The sequence below is a fragment of the Thamnophis sirtalis genome, unplaced genomic scaffold (genome assembly GCF_051295495.1).
Source record: "Thamnophis sirtalis isolate CommonGarterSnake01/CBP01778 unplaced genomic scaffold, rThaSir2_p1.2 scaffold_15, whole genome shotgun sequence".
Lineage (NCBI taxonomy): Eukaryota > Metazoa > Chordata > Lepidosauria > Squamata > Natricidae > Thamnophis > Thamnophis sirtalis.
In genome coordinates this window covers 44,044,397-44,065,767 of record NW_028261395.1, presented here as the reverse complement: position 1 = coordinate 44,065,767, position 21,371 = coordinate 44,044,397, and the positions used below count along the sequence as shown (strand labels likewise).

Here is a 21,371-nt window from a genome sequence, read left to right as displayed (position 1 = left end):
TGCCGCGGCCGCCGCCCTCGTTCTTTTCCCCCGGCGGGGGTCTCGGCCGGGGCCAGCGGCCTCCTCGGCCTCCCGCCTCGCCGCCTTCTCCCCCCTTCGTCTTCTTCTGCTTCGACGTCGCCCCAGAGGCGGACGGGGAGAGCCGAGAGAAGGTCGCCCGCGGCCGGGCAGCCGGGCCGGCGGGGGTCGCCCGGGGGCGCCTGAGGAGAAAGGAGGAGGAAGAGGAGGAGGAGGAAGAGCAGCGGCCGCCCAGGAAGGTGAGACTGGGGGGAAAGGACGTGGGGGGGGGAGGTTGACATTATATAGCACCCCCATCCCATAATATCGCTTCTCTTCCCTCAGCGCAGCGCCCCCAGACCCCCATTTCCCCCCTCCCCTCAAAGCAGGGGTCTTTCTTCCTCTCACCCCCCCTCAGTCTGCCTCCCCCATCCCATAATAAGCCCTTGGCCCCATTCATTCCTCTCCCCTTGCAACCCCCTGGAAATCCCATAATAATCTCCCAGCCAGCCTCAAAAAACCTTAGGCCATTTTGCCCCCCCCCACTCCTTCCTCCCCCCCCCCAATTCAAGCGCCCGCTCCTGCCCTCCCCCCTTCCTTTCCCCTCCCCCCAATTTGGACCTCAAGGAAACCCCCCTTTCCCCCCATTGAATCCCAGGCACTGCATCTCTGTTGGAAACCCCCCCCCCCTCATTTCTTCCTGGAAAATAATAATTACAATGATATAACATGATATATGATATAATATATGATATAACATATATGATATAACATATATGATATAATATAATGTAATATATATGATATAATATGTTATATTTATATAATATACGTTATAATAATTCAGTTGACTCAGTTTCATGTTTAATGAATAAAAGATATAATAATAATAATGAAATTTGTGACACATTTTTAAATGTTCATTTGACTGAGTTTCATGCTTAATGAATAAAAGAAACAATAATAATAATATCATCATCATCCAGAGTTATTTATTTTTCTTTTCCTCTGGTTCAATCCGCCTCTCTTCCTCCCCAAAGCTCCCTCACATTGAAATGCAAGCTGGATTAATTTCAGTTGATCAATTTCAATTAATCAATTATTTTCCCTCTTTATTTCCAAAAACGCAACAACTCCTCCCCCCCCCCCAAAACCCCTAAAACGATGCTTGGGTCAGCTTAGCATCTAGGCTGATGTTCGTCTGTGATCTATTTAATAAATCAGATGCTAATCTATGGACTATATGTGTGTGTATGTATTATATAGGAATCTATCTATCTGTCTATCATCCATCCATCCATCCATCTATCTAGCTATCATCTATCTATCTATATCTTTCTATCTTTATCTGGACCAAAGCATGGACTAAATATATGGACTAAAGTGCTCCCACCAGATCCCATCACTGCCTCCCCATGATCTGATCAAGACCTATAACTAGGGGCCCCTTTTCCTCCTCCCATCTTTTGCTCTCTCCCCCAAAGACCCCAAATTGTTCCCCCCTCTGGACTACCAACCATAATTAATTTCATTTCTTCATTTTTAACAGACTTCAATCCTGCCCTTTGAAATTTTATATATATATATATATATATATATGCCTTGTCCTTTTTTCTGGAGAGGGCGTCTCCTTATGGAAATCCACCAGCCAGACACCCACCCCCACTCTCATTTTAGCCAAATCATGCTCCCCTAATTTTATTTTATTTTTTATTTTTATGTTTTAAAAAAAGGGGGCTCTCCCTTCTCCTTCAGGCCCACCTCCCCTTCCTATCCTTTGCTCTCTTTCCACCCCAAGAGATTGTCTTCTTTCATTTTTAATTCCCTGTTCCTTTTTTTTTTTAAAGCCTCCCTCCCTCCTCCCTGGGTGACTAAAATGTTCTTTCTTTCTCTTCTCCTTCCCCCCTCCTTTCCTGTTTTTCCCCTCTTCTCTGGCCGCCACCATGTCTTTTCCTCCCTTTGGCCATTTTTCTCTTCCCCCCCTCCTGCTACTTCTGCTTTTCTTCCCCTTTTCAACCCCCCCCCCTCAAAACACAGAAGCAACCCTTGAACATCCTTTCTCTAACCGGTTCCCCTCCATTTTGCTCTCCTCCCCGTAAAATCTCAGAATTGTGGTCCTCTCGGATCCCTTCTTTCCGTCTAGGGAGAGGGGGGAAACGAAGACCAACCTTTTCCCCCCCTCCCCAGATTGCTGACATAGGGAAATCAAGAAATCCACACCGCCCAGGCCATCCCCTTTTTTTCATTGTCTCCATCATCACTGTCCCACCCATTTCGGAGCATCAGGGAAAGGGGAGTAGGCAGAGATAGGAGGGGGGGGGAGAAAGAGGGGAGGGTCTTTTCTGCCCTTTGAAAAGGCAGGAAAAGTGGGAAGGAAGAGGTGCCAAACCACAGGGGAGGGGGAGCGCAGAGGAAAAAAGAGATGCTTGGAAGAGATTTTCCAGAGTATTATCTGCATTTGGTATAATGGTGGAAGATTTGATTGCTTGAAAAGGAACTGAAACCAGAGCACTGTTCTTAAGTTTTGGCTGAAGGAACAAAAAAATGGAAATGTTGCTGCTTCCTCTCTTCCCATGGTAGGAAAAAAATGCTTTGTGGGGGGGGCAGAGGGGGTGAGAAACAGTGTTTTTGTTGCTGTCTTAATTGTGCAATTTTAACTGTCTTTTTTTAAAAAAAAATCCTTGTTTAAAGTTGCTGCTTCTCTGTTTTGATAGGCGTTGTGTAATTATTATTATTTTTTGCCATCAGCGTTTCAGCTCTTGTTGGTTGCTAAGGGGATGCGGAAGGCTCGTTGTTGTTTTTTTTAAGGCTTTTCTGTGTTTTTTTTTTAAGTGGCAGTGCAAATTCGGGAAGGTGGCTTTTGGGAGGGGTAGCAGGGTCTGGTTTAAAAAAAAAAAACCTCCAGCTTTTTAAAATGAGGGGTGGGGAGAAAAAAAGGCTGGGAGTTTTGCATGGCTTTAAAGAAACGGTCAATCTGAAAGGAAAACAGATTTCTTTATTAAAGAAACGCCAAGGAGAAAATGGCAATGATCTACAGCCCTGGCCCAGGCTGCCCATTTGTCATTTCTGACAATTAGCTAAAAATTTAATGTGTGTGATCTTTTCACCACCATCTCTTTATGTAGAAAGATTGAGAAGTCCTGGGATTGCCTCTTCGCTGCTTTAGACATGCAGGTGTTTCTTTTGCCATTTTTCTATTTTAAAGCCTTCCTGAAAAAAATGGGAGCCAGCAGGTGGCTGGCTGCTTTTCGGGATCCGGGGGTGGGAAGGAAACCTAGAACCCCCCTCCCCTTTAATTGAACCCCCAATTCCTCCTCCTCCTCTTCCTTTTTTTCCTGGGTCTTTTGAGTGTGCAACCCGAAAAAAAGGGCTGTGACACTTTTTTGTGATGCTTTCCTGACCTACCCAAGCTTGTAAATAAAGCACCTAGTTGCATCTTAGCTTGTTCTCTCCTTTCTGTGATTTATTTTATTTTTGGAGAGGAAGAATTGAACAACATTTCAGTCTCCGCACGTCAGGATGCGTGTACTTTACATACCCTCGCCCATGGTTTTTTCCCCCCCCCCTTTTCTTTTCCTCTCTTCCCCCATTTTTTTCTTTTTTTTTCTTTTCTGGAAATGAATGGATGTTTTGTGCTTGGAACCGGGCAACTGCAACAAGATGGCGTTTGCAGGAAGCCTCCTCTCTCTGCGTTTTGCAACTCCCCGGCATCTCTTGGCCGCTTCTCTGCCAAGCTTTCAATCTCGCAGCTGGAGAGAGTTTTCTTTAACTTTGATTTCCCTCCCCCATCATTGACAGATAGTGCTTTGATTGGGAATTGACAAATGCTCTGGTTGTGTTTTGTTATGTTGTTGTTTTTTTTTTAAAAAAAACTTTCATTTTCCCTCCCCCCTTCCTCCCCAGTTTTCTATTAGCCATAGGTTATTGGGTGGAGTAGTTGACTAAAATTGTTACAGACTGGATAACAGATCAAAGGATGAAGGATGGTAGGAAGATTAGACCCAAGTATCCCTTTACCAAAAGGTTCTGATTTATTTATTTTGTAAAGGCTACCTTGGTTTTGTGTAAACCATTTGTACATCTGTAAAAAAAAAAAAATCTCCTGCCAGTAATGTTTCTGTAAACAGCAGTTTACCTGAAATTATCCCATAAAATAAATTTTGGTAGCTAAAAATCTTGTTTTGGTCACTTTCCCCAAATCATATTTGATCTGTTGCTTTATTGGGAAACCATTAAATTCAGTGGGGCCTTATCTGCTTAAAATAAAGCCCAAATTACTATTATTGGACTTAAGTGTCAACAACAGAGTTTAAACAAAAAATTATTCCAAAATATTCTGCCTTTATCTGATGATTGGGTTTATATTGCTGCCCTGAATACTTTGGAAGAATGACAGGTGGAATGGAATTGATAGTCTTAATTTAAAAATCCAACTATTACAATTGTATGGGTTGGGATTCCCAGCTTATATCTGAAGATTCATTAAGACAAAATAAATGTTTATTTAGTAAATCTAAATCCTGAACTTTTAATAGTGCTGTAGCCAAACAGTCAGCAAAGGCAAAACTCATCTAATTGAAGTAATATAAACAAAGGCAATGTTTTCTTGTTTTTTGTTTTAAAAAAAGAAGGCTTAAAATAATCAAGCATTTCTGGAATAATTTAGATACGGTTGAATATTTATTTTATTGTAGTTTGATCTCCTGTTTAAATATGAAACAGATTAGACATGCGTTAACACAGCTTTTAATGACATAAATCGTTTTCAAGTTCAGTTAACCAAATATTTTACCGTAGGGTCTGAAACATTACGGATCAGTAGGAGAGAAGCATTGATTAAAAAAACTCCTTTTATTAGATTTGAGTTTGGAATCAGGTTTACTGTTTCTCTTTCTTTTCCTCTCCAGTACTTATTGATTGAAGTGAACTTTGCATTGTCAATACAATGTCTACATGCATATCTTCGTATTTTCTATCTTCCTGGTTTTGGCCATCTAGGCCCAGGCACAACCTAATGTTGTGGGTCCCCGATGTTGTGCACGACTTTCTTCCTATTTTTTTTTTCTGTAGCTCTTTGGTCAGCTTGCAGCAAGCAGTGTCCAACATACAATTGTGTACAATTGCCTGTGTTAAAAAATCTAATTGAACAATGCTTTGCAACGGAAGGTTGTCTCTCTAACCAAATGGGTCGGAATTGTGCTAGATTAAAAAAGGAAAGCAAGAGAGTTGGGTTGGGTACATATTTTTTGGGGTTGGGGGGGGAACTAAATGAACAATAAATAGGCTGTGGTGTTTATTCTGCAGGCAGTCCTTCCCTTTAAGGAGTGACAGCTGACAGTCAGCAACCAGCTTTGTAAAACACCAGGAAGTTAGTTCCTCATTGCATGAATAGCAAACTTCGAGGTGGGGGTGGGGGGAAATACAATTTTTCAAGCTCAGGGCCCAGGGAAGAGATTGTGACTATCTTTTAGACGGATCTAGAAGTTGGGTTTTTGAAAATTGCCTGTTCTTCAGATGCCTGATTCAGTTACTACCCATGTAATGCAATTGGTTTCATTAATAATGTCTACCCACCCCCCACCCATTTCTCTCCCCCCCCCTCTCTCTCTGTCTCTCCTTGTGAGAACTTTTTTTGGCCAAATAATCATGCTTCTCCAAAGCCCTGTAGATTTCCTTGCCTGTCTGTTTCAATTGGCTCAGATTTCAGTCCCTGAATAGGATTAAATTCTTACTGTCCATGGATTTTGGCTTTGCTTTAATGGATTGGTAATTGATATTCTCAATTTTAATATCCAGATGTAGCTGTGTGGCGTTGTGGATTGTTTTCAGAGTACTGCTAATGCTGGTCTGAGAGAGAGACGGGGAGGAAAAAAAAGAGGATGGAAAATCTGGGATAGCAGAGTTATGATTTTTGCAGGGGAAAAGCGGGGGGGGGGGGCAGAATCCTCCATATTATTCACTCCACCAGGAAGTAAAAGGGATAATGGGAATTAAAGAGGCATGTGCTTCAGACAGCCATTACCTTGAGAACATTTTGAAGCAACTTCAGAGCAGCTGGCTTTTAATATTTTGAGTGTTGAATTGTTTTTATGTGGGTACTACTGAAGTGGTTGTTACAAGTGGATTCTAAATAGAAGGGCAGTAGGCAACAGGAAGAGAGGGAAGGAGAGAACAAAGGAGAAAGGAAGAGGAAGATAAAGAAAAGAAGGAAGGGAAAGAAATGAGAAAGGAAGATTGGAAAATGAGGAAAGGAGGAGAAGGGAAGGGAAGGGGAAAGGGGGGGAGGGAGGGAGGAAGGAAGGAGATAGGAAAGGGAGTGAGGAAGGAAAGAGAGAGGAAAGGGGAAAAGAAGGGACGAAGGTAAGAGGGGAAAGGGAGGGAAAAAGGATGGAGAGGGAAAAGAGGGAGGAAGGAAGGAGATAGTAAAGAGGGGGAAGGAAGGAAGGAGAAAGGAAAGGAGAAGGGGAGGGAGGAAGGATGGAGAGGGGAAAGGAAGGAAAAAGGAAAGAGGGGAAAGGGAGGGAGAAAGGAAGGAGGGGGAAGTGAGGAGAAAGGAAAGAGGGGAAAGGGAGGGAGAAAGGAAGGAGAGGGGGAAGTGAGGAGAAAGGAAAGAGGGGAAAGGAAGGGAGAAAGGAAAGAGGGGAAAGGAAGGGAGAAAGGATGGAGAGGGGAAAGGGAGGAATGAAGGAAGGAGAAAGGAAAGAGGAAAGGGAGGAAAGAAGAAGAAAGGAAAGAGGGGAAAGGGAGAAAGAAAGGAAGGAAAGAGAAAAGGAAGGAGATAGGAAAAAAGAGGGGGAGAAAAATGATAGAGGCAGGCAGGAAGAAAAATAAATGTGTGGTAATTCAGGAGAGGCTTTGTTGAAAGAGAAATCCCCAAATGAATTTCTTGGATGATAAAAGATCAAAATCATGACTCGCCCAAAGACTAGCCTACCATTATAAATAAGAAAAAGTCTCCTATTAGAAGAGAATATGTGACTAGAGATTAAGAGAAGGGAAAAAAAACTGCCCTTGGATGTTATTCTCTTTATTAAGTTGAAGGCCTGTCCAGGATCATATTATATCAGCTCCAAGCTTGACTCTGTCATGGTGACCCAAAGCTGGCAATGATTGTTTATGCCGGTGTTTCTCGACACACACACCCGCCGCCACTTGAAGGCATGTGGGACTTCAACTCCCAGAATTCCCCAGGGCTGGGGAATTCTGGGAGTCGAAGTCCGCACGCCTTCAAGGGGCTCAAATATTGAGAAACACAAAGAGGAGCTTCTGCGGCTTGATCCGCGCTGCGGAATTGGGACAGAGGTAACAAAATGAAGACGACAACGTTGGCCGTTTCGTCTGGGTTAGGCTGAGCTCATGATTTCCTGGCTTCTTGGAATCACTGCTCTTTTGAAAGGAAGCAAAGAGAATTATGTCCGGCTGCAGAGAAAGAAGAAGAGAGGCGTGGATTGAGAGTCTCTCTTGACTCCCCCCCCCCCCCAAAGCAACCGTGCATTTGGCTGGCCGCAATCCCATTCCAACACACACACACACACACACACACACACACACACCTCTAGTAAAACCCCCATCTCATTTTCCTTTGTTGGCCAGCTAGCTTTTTTTTTTAAAGAAATAAGCTAGGGAAATGACTAATTTGGGAGTCTTCCCTGCCGAGGCCTGCCAGCTGGGGAATTCTGGGAGTTGAAGTCCACACATCATCTGCCCTGGTTGAGAAAGGCTGGGAAAATAACTCCAATTTCTAGGGTAGAATTTATAGAATCCCTCTTAGTTGTTGGCTCATTTGAGTCTCATAGACGGACGTCTTGCACAGGCGGTCCTCGACTTATAACAGTTTTGACTTAGTGGCCGTTCAAAGTTACGATGACACTGGAGAAAAAGTGACTTATGACTGTTTTTCGGCCATTACAATATTCCCATGGTCATATGATCAGTTGGCAACGGACTCATTTCTGACGGTTGCACTGTCCTGGGGGTCATGTGATCCACCTTTTGTAACCTTATAAGCAAGGTCAGCGGGGAAACCAGATTCACTTAGCAACTGCAGTGATTCACTTAACAACGGTGGCAAGGAAAGCCTTGTAAAATGGGGCACATTTGCTTCACGTTTCACTTGCCAACAGAATTGTTGGGTTAAATTATGGTCATAAGTTGAGGAGACTACCTGTGCTTGCCTGGCCTACCAGTTGAAGACAATTGGTAGCAGAAGAAAAAAACCATTTTTGCTCCAGATAATTTTTGATTATCTATTAGCCTTTTGACTCTAGATACCATATTTTTTGGAGTATAAGATGCACCTTTTTCCCTCAAAAAAGAGGCTGAAAATCTGGGTGTGTCTTATACACTGAATACAGATTTTTTTGCCTCCTGAAACTCCGCCCCTTCCCCAAAATGGCCGTGCATAGCCTTTAGGAGGCTTCCAGAGTGCTCCTGGGGGCTGGGGAGGGAAGAAATGAGAGAGAAACGGCCCGTTTTTCACCCCCAGCCCCCAGCAGCACTCTATAAGCTTCCTAAAAGCTGTCCATGCCCCTTTTTTGACAAAAAATGGGCCTGTTTTCATGAAAAATGGGCTGTTTTTTGCTTTTTTCCCCCACCCCACCCCCCAGGAGCACGCTACAAGCTGCCTAAGGGCCATTGATGCCCTTTTTTGAAAAAAAAATGGGCCCGTTTTTGCAAAAAAAAGGGCCATTTTGGGAAGTTTGCAGAGTGTAATTTTTTTAAAAAATTTCCTCTTCAAAACCTTGCTGCGTCTTATACCCTGGTGCATCTTATACTCCGAAAAATACGATTTTTTTAAAAATTGACAATACAATATTGACCCAAAAACCACCCCGTCTTAATAAGAAGACGCATATCAAGATAAGCTAATTCCATTATCAACTGATCTGCAAGTTAGAACAACAATTTTGTCGCTAGTGGCTTGAAGGCACGTTGTATGAAAAGATGAGTTCTGACCGTGGGCGGTGCGATTTTTGGTTTTCCAATTTGTCCCCACCCCCGCATGGGGTTCAGAGAGGTTAGGTGGGAAATTCAGATTTTATTTCTCCCCCTAGCAGTCTGGAAGGAAGAAGATCTGCACCTTTTGATACAAGGTTTTTTTTTTTAAAGAATGGTTTTTAAAAAAATTGCTTTTGCCTATGTCTTCACCTTGAACAAGGATTATATAGAACTGTCCATAAGTGAGGGGGGGGGGGAACCTGTCTTAGTTTGGATCACAGAATGGAACTGAAAGTATGTCTGACTTTTAATTAAGTTGGGCTACCAAGTTAAACTATGCAAAGCAAGGCATACGGTATTTTTTTTTTAAAGCTAGGTTAAAGTCAGCATTCTTTGACCAAATGGATGTTTGGGGCCAGAGGAATAGAGATTTCAGGTTTTTTCCCATGATACTTTCCCCATCTTTTGCAAATTTCAGTGGATAACTTGGAGAAAAGAAAGATTGTCTAGAATTTGGGCAGATAGAGGAGCAGATATGAATGTTTAGATAAATATCAGATTTCCCCCCCCCCCCCCGCTCCTGAAATAAGAATTTGTTGCTGCTGCTGTTGTTATTGTACTTTATTCATTAAACATGAAACTCAGCCAACTGAACATTCAAAAATGCATCACAAATACTATTGACTGGTACTAATGGTTGATATGGGTTGCTGCCAGCATCCTAGGTATCAACCAAGTACCTTCTTAAAATATATGTTGTTGTTGTTGTTATTGTTGTTGTTGTTATTATTATTATTAGTATATACTTTATTCATTAAACATAAAACTCAGTCACCTGAACATCCAAAAATGCATCACAAATACCATTGACTGATGCTAATGGTTGATACGGGTTGCTGCCAGTATCCTAGATATCAACCAAGTACTTTCTTAAAATATATGATGTTACTATTATAATTATTATTATTCAGCTCCCTCAAATATACAAATTAGCAACAGCACCATTCCTGGGATTAATTTCCTTTTTCACTTTTGCCCATCACATAGGATGCTAAAAATATGCGAAGTGCCTTGGGTATGTGTGTGTTCACTTCTTTATACGCACACAACACAATATTGCATGGTTCATCCAATAGGTTGTGTTATGGGAAACATCTTTACATACACAAAAGCTATTGGTTGCTAGCTCAGCCTTGGTGGTTCTGATTGGTAGCCGTTCTCTTGGGATTTTTAAAAAGGATGCTTTCTCAATGTTGCTTGGAAATATCAAGATATGATCCGAGGTATTTTTGTAGACTAGATAGCATACATTATAATCTATCCTTCAGGTTTGAGTGTTTATTATTATTAAGAAGGCCCAGCCTTCTTAAATAAATGACTTCTTAAATAAGTGACTCTTGTGATACATGAAAAAAGAAAAGAAAATTATAACTATGAATCCAGGAAGATGATTAATGGTTGATAAACTCCTCGGAAACTAGGTATTGATGGAAGTTGTTGGGATTTGTCATGTTCTAAAGTCTTTACCAGTTTGATAGCATTTTGTATGACAAATATATTTTCTTTAGATGTGAGAATGTAAAAACGTGAATATGAAAATCCCCTCATTGTTCAATGATTCCTACTCAGTTTTATCCCTCCAAACTCGTCCCAAAGCATCAGGGGTCATATAAACAGGATAAAGCGTAGAATATCTGTAGCTCAGGACTGAGTCCTTCATGCTCTCTCTGAGCTTGGTCGTTTCCTTGCAGACGTTTCATTACCCAACTAGATAACATCATCAGGGTTAGTAAAAACCAAGAGAGCCCCACAGAATAAAGCATGGAAGCCACATTATGCAGTGAGCACTGGACTCCACTTTATTCTAGCGTGAAACCCATTTGCATTATCCAAGACAAGTGCAAATTAGGGGGCTAACAACCGAGAATAGGGAAAGGGAGAAAAGCTTAGCATGGCCTAGCTGGCAAACCCTGCAAGCCACTTCCTGTTTAGAGCAGGTGTTCCCAATTCTCAGCTTCCTGTCATGCAGAAGGCTTCTGTGTTAAGTGTGCACATGTGAGCATGTGAAAGCAGAACCAACTTGGCTTTGAGGGTGGTAAACCTAAGGGGGGGGGGAGGAAATGATGGCCCTTTTGTCACTGGTGGACTTCAATTCCCATGGCTGGCTCAGGAATTCTGGGAGTTGTAGTCCACATCAGGAAGGGGCCATCGTTTGATTTAAGTGGGAAGCTATCCACTTCTCAAATCCTAAAATCAAATGTCTAAAGATCCAAGAGAGATGGTTGATGGAAGACTTCCGGAAAAACCTCCATCGATCTGGGATATTTTAGTCTGGGATATCCTTCGTGGTGTTGGCCACCAAGACTTAAAAGGCCTCTCCTTAAAACTCTATGATACTCTGACAAACATCATTTCCTTCCTTCTGATTAGCAGTGAATGTCTTTAGTTGAAGGGAGGAGAAACACAGTTACCTAACATTGCATCATTCAGGTTCCAAAACAGTAAATTATTTTCCACACAGAAAGGTAGTTTATCAGCAACAGATGCAATAAAAATTGAGCTGGAATCAACAATGAGCCAAAAAATACATGCAGGCACTAGGTTGAATTTCCCAAGAATTATTAAATTCCCAAGAATTATTATTCTCATGTTTTGGAGATTATACAATTGCTTAAAAAAAAAGCCGAACAAATGTTAAAATATGCTTCCTATTTTCCCCCCTCCCAGAAATGTAATCATAAAACAAGGTTGGAAGATTTGATGGCACTTCTTTTACAGATCCTGAATTATTATTATTTTTTAATAGGAGCAATCTGATTAGTAACATCAACATAATTGAGTAGCATGGAAGGAGGAGTTATTTCAAATTTCACAGATATGCCTGTTGGTTCAGTAATTGTTAGAGGTGTCCTCAAAAGAGATTCCTATCAGTTCACATCAAGTGCTTTACCTTTTAAATAGAATTTATTTCATGTGTTAAATTTTACTCTGGGAAACAAAATTCCTTTTGCATTGCTTCATAGTTCCTACGAATGTTACAGCTTTGCTTTTGCAAAACAGGACAGGGAAAATATGATACATGCACTTATAATTTCACACACCCCTCCCCCCAAAAAAATTCTATGAAGCTGGGAGGGCACCCATTGTTAGTCCATTGTACCAGGGTGTGAAGAATTTATCTCTTTTTTAAATAGTTGGATGAGCATTTATTATTTGGACAGCCTTATTAGCCATTTGGATTGTTTCTATTAATTTAAACTAAATTCATTTAACTTCCCTTCTCCCTCCCCTTCTCATTATCCAGTAAAATGTCTAAAATGCTAATAATCACAATTCGGATTTAGGATGCAGATTTTGAAGTTTTAAGGATTTGAGGGAGAAAAAAAAACCATTCTCTCCATAAAATTATAAGCGATAAAGACCTGTTCCTCAAAAGACAAGAGTGCAGATTTCACAAATAATTAAAACTAGAACTGATAAGCTGTCATAATAATAAAGCCTGCACTTAGCACATAGAATATAGAGATAATCTGCCTATAAAAATTAAACACAATTGCCCCCAGCACCTCCTGATATCAGTTGTCAATTATAATGTTCTACAGCCTCTGTACATCACCTTAAATTCTAATTACTCTACAAGAAGGGGCCCAAATCACCTCTATTCTTTTAATTATTCTATATTTACAGATGGCAGGGCAGCTATCCTATAGGCAAACCTGTGGCAGATGTTATCCAGCATTTCTCATCTTAACTCTGGTTCAAACCTTCACAGGAGGCCAACCTGAAATAAAAAAATTGGACTCTTTTAAAAGCATGGGTTTAACCCATTAGGAGGCCTTTTCATCTGTTTCCCACCCACCCCTTGCACGAATGTTACCCAACTGCCTTCATCGGTTTTGCACAGAGTGTATTAATAAAAGGGTAAAAACTCAGCTTTTCAACTCAGCATTGAGTAAACCTCTCCCTTCCCGCGCCTTGCCCCTTCCTTCCAAAATACTTCCACCAGTTGCATAAACACAGGATGTTTCATTTCTTACAAGAACAGGGCCATTCCCATAAATGGCGAGCCTCCTGGCCAGGCAGCCCAGTTCACCTCTTGCAGAGGCTCCAGAAAAATTCCCTTGAACAAATGAGTGTGTGTGTGGGGGGGAGTGTTTTTGGCGCCTGCATTTCTCTTAATCGCTTGGGGGGAGGGGTTTCCCTTGCAATCAAGAGAAAGATATCTCAGATTGACTGAAGGGGTGAAGTGTTATCTTCAGAACATGCCAGATTACCTAAGAGCCATTGCATGGAAACTAATAGAACACAGAATCATACCCTGTTTTCCCAAAAATAAGACCTCCCCGGATAATAAGCCCAGTCGGGCTTTTGAATGCTAAAATAAGCCCTCCCCTAAAATACTTGAACACATGTGCAGCCGGTTCTTGCCATTTCCTAGGGGGGGGCAACATGCCCCACGCACCCCACATGTACCTGCCACCCATACAGAACGGCCTCACCGAGGCCAATCCCTCAAACCCTAGTTACCACGCCCCTTCTCTTAGTGGCAGCCGCAAAAAGAGCGTCAGCCACAGCAACACTAGGGCTGGCGAGAGTGTGTCAGAAACAGAGACAGAACTGATCTGCGGGCCACGGGCTGAGGTTAAGGGGCCTCCTGCACCTCAAAAGTAATAAGACCTCCTTGAAAATAAGGCCAAGCACTTATTTCGGGGGTCTAAGGAAAATAAGACCCTGTCTTACTTTTGGGGAAACGTGGTAGGTCTGGAAGGGACCTCAGGGGTCTTCTAGTCTAGCCCCCTGCTCAAGGCCGGAGACCTTACATCATCCTGGTCCAATCCTTTCTTGAAAACCTTCAATGATAGACCACTCATGGAGGCAAACTGTTCCATTCATTAATTGTTTTCACTGTCAGAAAACTTCCTTCCTCCTAGGTTGCGTCTTTCTTTTAGAGACCCATAGAGTAATCCAAAATAATTTTCTTGACTTCTCACTTTAGCGACTTATGACACAAGAACATCTTCCCACCATTGTGGTTTCTGTTTTCCCGGTAGCATTTCACCCTGGGTGGATAACGCACAGGAAGGGGAAGCTACAGGTTCTCCGACTTCTTCTCTTCATAAGCCCATTCCATTCCAAAATGGCGGACACCTTGGATGGCGTCGTTGGGACTACAACTAAAATGTCATTCTATTTCCAAATGTTATTAAGGACCTTTTTTTTTTTTTTTTTTGCCTTATGTCGATGAGAAGTAGAGTTTTTGGTGACAGTGATGTGTGAACTATGCTTACAAAGCCACTTGGCACAATGGAGTTGAGTAGATAAAACACACACAACGGATGAAGTCGATTGCAGTTGGTACTCTCTTTCTCCTTCTTTAATGTTGTCCATATGTTCTTGTTCAAATCCACGGATCTAAAAAGTTGACAAGTTTGGGAAAACATTGATTCAGATTGATTCTTCTTTACAACCTTAAGTCTCTTTTTAGGCAAAAGGAAAAGTGAAATCCAGTGTGTATTTCTTCTAACAAGAACCATACTCACCTGCTCTTGGGTTCAGTAACAATGAATTGTTTATCCTCAAAGTGAGGGGCCGCAAATGTGTGTTATTGAAAGACTAAAAGGCCTTGGTATCACACCTTATTGAAGTTTCTGGGACCAAACGATCATTAAATGTAGAGACAGACAGTCTGACATTTAAGAAAATGGTCTGGAGGGGCTTGAAAAGGGGAGTGGGATGTGGCTTAATCTTGGAGAGATATTGTGATCCCCAAATATTAGTAAAAAGATGGCCGACATCCACAGTAACAGCTTTGCTCTGATTTTTTTTAAAAAATGGTTGAATTAGAAAAATATATATTCCACGCTTGCTACACAATCAACCAGCTGTTGTGCCACATCTGGCACAGCCAAGAGGTTGAAGTAAGCAATTTATCCCACATTGCTTCCGCTTTTTTGAGTCTTTCTGTGCAGTTCTTTAAAAAAAAATATATTAATGAAGTCTATTGCTTTTGTCATTTGCTTCCCGGCCTCGTGATGCTGGTAGCTGATATAATGATTCTTTCAAGACACATTTCTGCAGAGGACATCTCCCAAAACGCAAACGTATATCAATTCTATTTAGAGGTGGTTCCTAACCAGCCATTGAGCAGTGCAATGCACTGACCCCAGCATTCTTTTTCACTGTACAAATTAAACAGTAAGGACGCTTCTACAATTTTAGCGTTTTGATCCAACTTCCTATTTCTCAGCTGGATTCCTGTTTTCTTGTACATTTTACGTCCCTCGGTGTGTCTGTGCCCGCATGTATGTTTTAAAAGATGATGCAAGAGACAGGTGCCTGTGTGTTTAGTTCAGGAGTCGGCAACCTTAAACACTCAAAAGAGCCACACAAAAGTCCTAACTGGAAGCCCCCCCCATTCAATTCTGAAGCCGACCAGAAGTATGGTTCCCCCACCATAGAGCCTCCTCCTACTGCGGCGTCCTTTTTTCCTCTACCTGTCCTAACTGAAAGCCCTATCAATTGTGGAGCCGACCAGCGACAGGGAGCCTCAGCGGAGGGACGAAAGAGCCACATGTGGCTCCAGAGCTGCAGGTTACTGATCTCTAGTTTAGTCGCTCTGTTATATTCTCTCTAGATGTCAATAGCAATAGCAATAGCAATAGCAGTAGACTTATATACCGCTTCATAGGCCTTTCAGGCCTCTCTAAGCGGTTTACAGAGAGTCAGCATATTGCCCCCAACAATCTGGGTCCTCATTTTACCCACCTCGGAAGGATGGAAGGCTGAGTCAACCCTGAGCCGGTGAGATTTGAACCGCTGACCTGCTGATCTAGCAGTAGCCTGCAGTGCTGCATTTAACCACTGCGCCACCTTGGCTCTCCCAATCTAGAATTTGGTCTGTAGCTCTCTTGCATGAATTGCTTACAATGACATAGAATCTGAAGAGCTGGAAGGACTCTTGAAGGTCTTCTAGTTCAACCTCCTTATACCATCCTGGACAAACGGTTGCCCATACTTTTCGGGAAAACTTCCCACGATGGAGCCACCCACACTAATGGGTTATTATAAGGAGCCATGAAGAAAAGAGATATTTGGGGAAAGCTGATGTGAGATGCCTCTGTGGCAACACTAGAATACCAGAATTGGAAGGGACCTTGGATATTTTCTACTCCAGTCTCTACTTGAAAGCATCCAGTGTTGGAGCACACATAATGTCCAAAGGCAATTCGTTCCACTGATTAATTGTTCAAACTTTCAGGAAATTTCTCCTTAATTCTAGGTTGTTTCTCTCCTTGGTTAATTTCCATCCTTTGCTGCTTCTCCTGCCTTCCTTTGGAGAATAGGTTGACAGCCCCCCTCAAATATTGGAAGACTGCTATATCATGCCCTCCCTTGGCCTTCTTTTCATTCGACTAGACGTAGGAGAATGTTGTGCCCAAACGATGCAAACTTGTTTCCCTCCCTGAAAAGTACAGCGATGTGCTTTTTGATCAGATAATGATAATAAGTGTGCGTGCTGAAAGCGAGCGGCAGAACGTGGAGAAAATCCAAGCCACGCGACGTGGGTGGTTTTTTTCTCCCCGACACAGAAAAGATTTGAGTGAATGTGGTGTGGTCTCAAACTGTACAAGCTTCAGGGTGTGGCTTCCTTTTTTGTTCTGATTACTAATGAAAACTGGAAAGGGATTGTGAGGTGTGTGTTTTTTTCTGTGTTAATTTCATGCCAGTTTCCTTCCTCTGGTTTTTTTTATTTTTATTATTTTTTTTAAACCTTGCAACCGGGTAACCAAGGGGGGAGAAAAGTGTTTATTTTTACAACAATGTGGGTTAGTTAAGGTTTATGTTATTCAAATGCTTAGTCATTACCTTACTGTTGGAAATAATGCCATTTTATCTGTTCTGTTCCCTTCTTCATTTGCCATCATCAGACACATTATTGCTTTCATCCCATTCTAGTTATCATGCTGTTAATCGGCCCAATAAAACAATGTGTTCCTTAAAGAAGCTAACACAGAGTGGTTAAAAAGCTGAAGATTACAGTTTATGGATATGCAATCTTGTCTGTACATTCTGTGTGTGTGCAGAATGACATAATATACAGTACAAGCAACAATCAAATCCCTTGTTTGCTTTAAAATAATTAGAAGCTGAGGAACTATTAACTGCTAGTAACATTAGCTGGAAAGTCCCTAATACAGCTCTTACCCTAATGGTAAAACTACATATTTAAGATAAGTCACTCCAACCAACCCTAACACTAATTTACTCCACGGGGCTGCAGAATGAATATGAGGTGCTTTGGACAACATAAATACTAATTCTGTGTCTATGTATAAATATTTTTGTGTCCTTTTCTAAGCAAGCAGGCAATATAGTCGACTTAGCCCAAATCCAAAATATGGATAGCATAGCATGTTGGGTTAATATTGTACTCCCTTCGCTGGACTTTAGTATCATTGCAACCAGATTGGCCATTTTTCATTTTTGACTACTTCATTCCAGTTTCATTTTAGCTTGTGTTTTATCCAATTCCATTTTAAATTGCTTTGATCAAATTTTAGTAATCAGCTAGTGCCGATAACCCGGCGTTGCCCGGTTATTTATTTATTGGGGGGAAATGTCCGGACCAAATATAATTTCTAACGTTGGATTTTCCCCCTTCCCAGAGGGAGACTTCTTGTGGAGTACTGTGCAGCCGTTACCATGGCAACTCCACTCCACTGTACAGTAGAAGCCATTTTACGGCAGTATAGTAGAAGCCATTTCAAGGCACAACAGGCTGTATGGTAACAGAACACACAGCCCGGAGTGTGGTAGGAGTGTTTTACAACCACAGTATTTGTTTCCAAACGGTAACTCATCTGTGTACCAAGTTTGGTTGAAATTGCTCGAGGCGTTCCAGAGTTAATGCTGGAACATACACACATCCATTTATATAGATATAGATATATAAATTTATAGATATAGATAGATATATAGTTTCTGGAACTCTGCACTTTGATATGGCCCAAGGGCCTAATCAATAAATAATAGATACAGAATTCAAATTTGCCTTTGATCGAATAAATTCTTTTTTCTTCCTGAGCTTTCAATAATATTACCTGATTTCTTAAACCTTCATATATATTTTTAAAGTATTTGGCTTAATTTGCATCCTATGACAACGGTTATTCAGAAGGGCTTGATAAAGCCCGATTATTATTATTATTATTATTATTATTATTATTATTATTATTATTTATTATTTTAATTAATGGAAGAAGTAGCAATTCTAGCCATGCAGGTTTCCCAACAGAAAAACACCTGGATTTGTACCAGGCCCATAAACCACTTTAAGCTGCAGACTGGATGAACAGGTAGGTATGACATGCGCCTCTCTGGAAACGAAAATAAACACGTGAGGTTATTCACCAGCCTAGGAAGAACTAACGGCTGGTACAGTATCTTGTTTTTCACGCTATTTTTCCTCCCTGCCCATGGTAAACAAGGAGCGAGGCATTGGGAGTTTAATTGGGGATTTTAACTCACCAGAGGGTTGATAGATGTTGACAAAGGAAAGCTCTGGGGATTAAGGTAATGAACAGTAAGTTCTGCACTTAAGAATGAATAAATATATAAGCTAATTTTGCGTATATATGTATATGTGCAAAATCAACTTGAAATCCATGAGGAATTTGGTTTAAAGGGCTGCACTTTGGAAAAACCTTTGGAAACCTAACTAACAGCTAGCCTGTGAAAGTACAGGGTCTTCTGGAAAATTCCCCAAGGGAAGGAAGGATGGATATACACCTGGGTGCGTATTTGTTTAGGAGCTCGCTAGCCCAACTGGTTGCCTAGATACCTTTGCCCCCAGCATCTCTTGGGAGGGTGCATATACAGGTAGTCCTCGGCTTATAACAGCTCAGTTAATGACAGTTCAAAGTCACAGCGGCCCTGGGGGGGAAAAGTGACTTAGGACCATTTCCCACGCTTAACGACCATTGCAGCATCCCCGTGTTCACCCGATCCAAATTCGGACGCTTGGTAACTGACTCATTTTTATGACAGTTGCAGTATCCCTGGGGTCACGTGATCCCTTTTGATGACCTTCGGACAAGCAAAGCCAATGGGGAAGCCAGATTCACTTAACAACTGTGAGACTAACTCACCTACCGCAGCGATTTACTTAACTACGGCAAGAAAGGTTGTAAAATGGGGCAAGACTCACTTGACAACTGTCCCAGTTGGCAACAGATTTTGGGCTCGGTTGTGGTCGTAAGTCGAGGACTAGCTGTATTCAGGAGAAAGCGTTACTTTAAATAGGCAGAGCTCCACCACTCGGCATAAGTCCAAATGTTATTCAAAAGGAATACAAAATTATCTCTCTCTTTTTGGACTCGTACTCTATTCAGTGTCTTTCCTTAACCTTCGGGATCCTTCGCGTTAGAAAAAGTTTCTCCGTGTCCCATGAATCACGGCGGTTAAACATGTGCAAGGGGGAAAAGGGCACCATGTTTGGGGTTGCATGCAGGTTTTGCACTGATGGTGTTACCTAGATGGGTAACGAAATGTCTGCAAGAAAACCACCAAGATTTAAAACATTTAGATTTTTATGGCAGCCGCAATGGAACTGTGGGATCATCTGAATCAATGGTGGCTTTTCTTCCAAGAGACACATTGAGTTGAGCCCCCCAAAATATTTTCAGATAGCAGAACCAGCTGTGTATCCTTTCAAGACAATAAAAAACATATAGAGGTTGTCCTTGACTTACAACCACAACCATAAGTCACTTTCTTCAGTGCTGTAGTAACTTCAAATAGTTACTAAATTTAATTGTTGTAAGCGGTGGCAAATCTAGAGAGCACACTAAAAAGCAGAGGCAACACCTTGCCAACAAACGTGTGTCTAATCAAGGTGATGGTTTTCCCAGTTGCCATGAATGGCTGTGAAAGTTGGACCATGAGAAAGGCTGAGCGCCAAAGAATGGGGGCCTTTGAACTCTGGTGCTGGAGAAGAAGACTCCTGCATTGAGTCCCTTGGACTGCAAGGTCATCCAACTGGTCAGTCCTAGAGGAGATCAACCCTGACTGCTCTTTAGAAGGCTGGATCCTGAAGAGGATACTCAAAGACTTTGGCCACCTGATGAGAAGGAAGAAGGACTCCCTGGAGAAGAGCCTCATGCTGGAAACGATGGAGGGCATAGGAAGAAGGGGACAGCAGAGAAGGAGATGGCTGGATGGAGTCACAGAAGCAGTCAGTGTGAGCTTGAATGGACTCCAGAGGATGGTAGAGGACAGGAAGGCCTGGAGGAATGTGGTCCATGGGGTCGCGATGGATTGGACACAACTTCCCAACTAACAACTACTACTCTACCTACCTACCTACCTACCTACCTACCTACCTACCTACCTACCTATCTATCTATATTGTGCAAGTCCCTTGGACTGCCAGATGATCCAACCGGTCGGTCCTAGAGGAGAGCCACCCTGACTGCTCTTTAGAAGGCCAGATCCTGGAGAGGAAACTCAATTACTTTGGCCACCTGATGAGAAGGAAGAAGGACTCCCTGGAGAAGAGCCTCATGCTGGGAAGAATGGAGGGCAGAAGAAGAAGGGGACGGCAGAGAAGGAGGTGGCTGGATGGAGTCACCAAAGCAGTCAGCATGAGCTTGAATGGACTCCAGCGGATGGTGGAGGACAGGAAGGCCTGGAGGAACGTTAACCATGGGGTCGCGATGGGTTGGACACGACTTTGCAACTAACAACAACAAAGCCAAGAGCTACCTGGCCTTATTAAGCTGCCTGGTTTTTACTCTAGTATCAGTTGTTAATTTTCACTCCTGAAAAACTCACCCATTGGGGTCGAAGGGTTAACACGCACATTGGGTGTTAACGGTGTTTTCCAAAAATAGGGCTGGAATTCTCCTGTTCTCCAAACCGTCTTTTGTAGTGAAGACATCCAGATTTAATTAGATGCCAACACCCAATAACCTAAAGCAACTTCCTCATTCCAAAATTGAATCAAAGCTTTTGCCTTCTACCCGAGTCTTAGCATTTGGCAACATCTCGTACTACGTTATGGGATTATTCCCAGCAAACGGTATATACAATCCAAGGTTGGTGTGGTGGCCTAGAGGTGGAACTCTCGCCTCACAATCAGGAGGCTGTGAGTTTGATCCTAGGTAGAGGCAGATATTTCTCTCTCTTGGGCACAATGAGAAATAGATCTGCCAAACAAAACTCTGCATCGGTGACAGGAAGGGCATCTGGCCAGGAAACACTCAGCTCCATTCAGTTGCCCAAGACTCCACCCTGCAAGGGTCTTTATGGGGTCTTTAAAAGATGACGATGAAACAGTCCAAACTTCAGTTGATTACTTGGAACAAATACCTTTTCTTTCACCCTGCTTCCCTCCTCCTTTTTTCCTTTACATTCTTCTGAATGCTGCTGTTTGGGAG

At 42.2% G+C, this 21,371-nt stretch overlaps 1 protein-coding gene across 2 annotated transcripts in view; it reads left to right on the top strand.

The window, feature by feature from the left end:
• Window positions 1–21,371, top strand: part of GNB1 (G protein subunit beta 1) — a 56,824-nt gene that overhangs the window by 322 nt on the left and 35,131 nt on the right. The window contains exon 1 of one of the 2 annotated variants that reach the window (XM_014056677.2): window positions 1–257. This exon is cut by the window's left edge and continues 322 nt beyond it. The gene's annotated coding sequence lies outside the window, so the exon portion shown is untranslated. Of the gene's footprint in view, window positions 258–2,433; window positions 2,574–21,371 lie in introns of those variants that run through there. The other variant, XM_014056678.2, reaches the window with a different exon arrangement.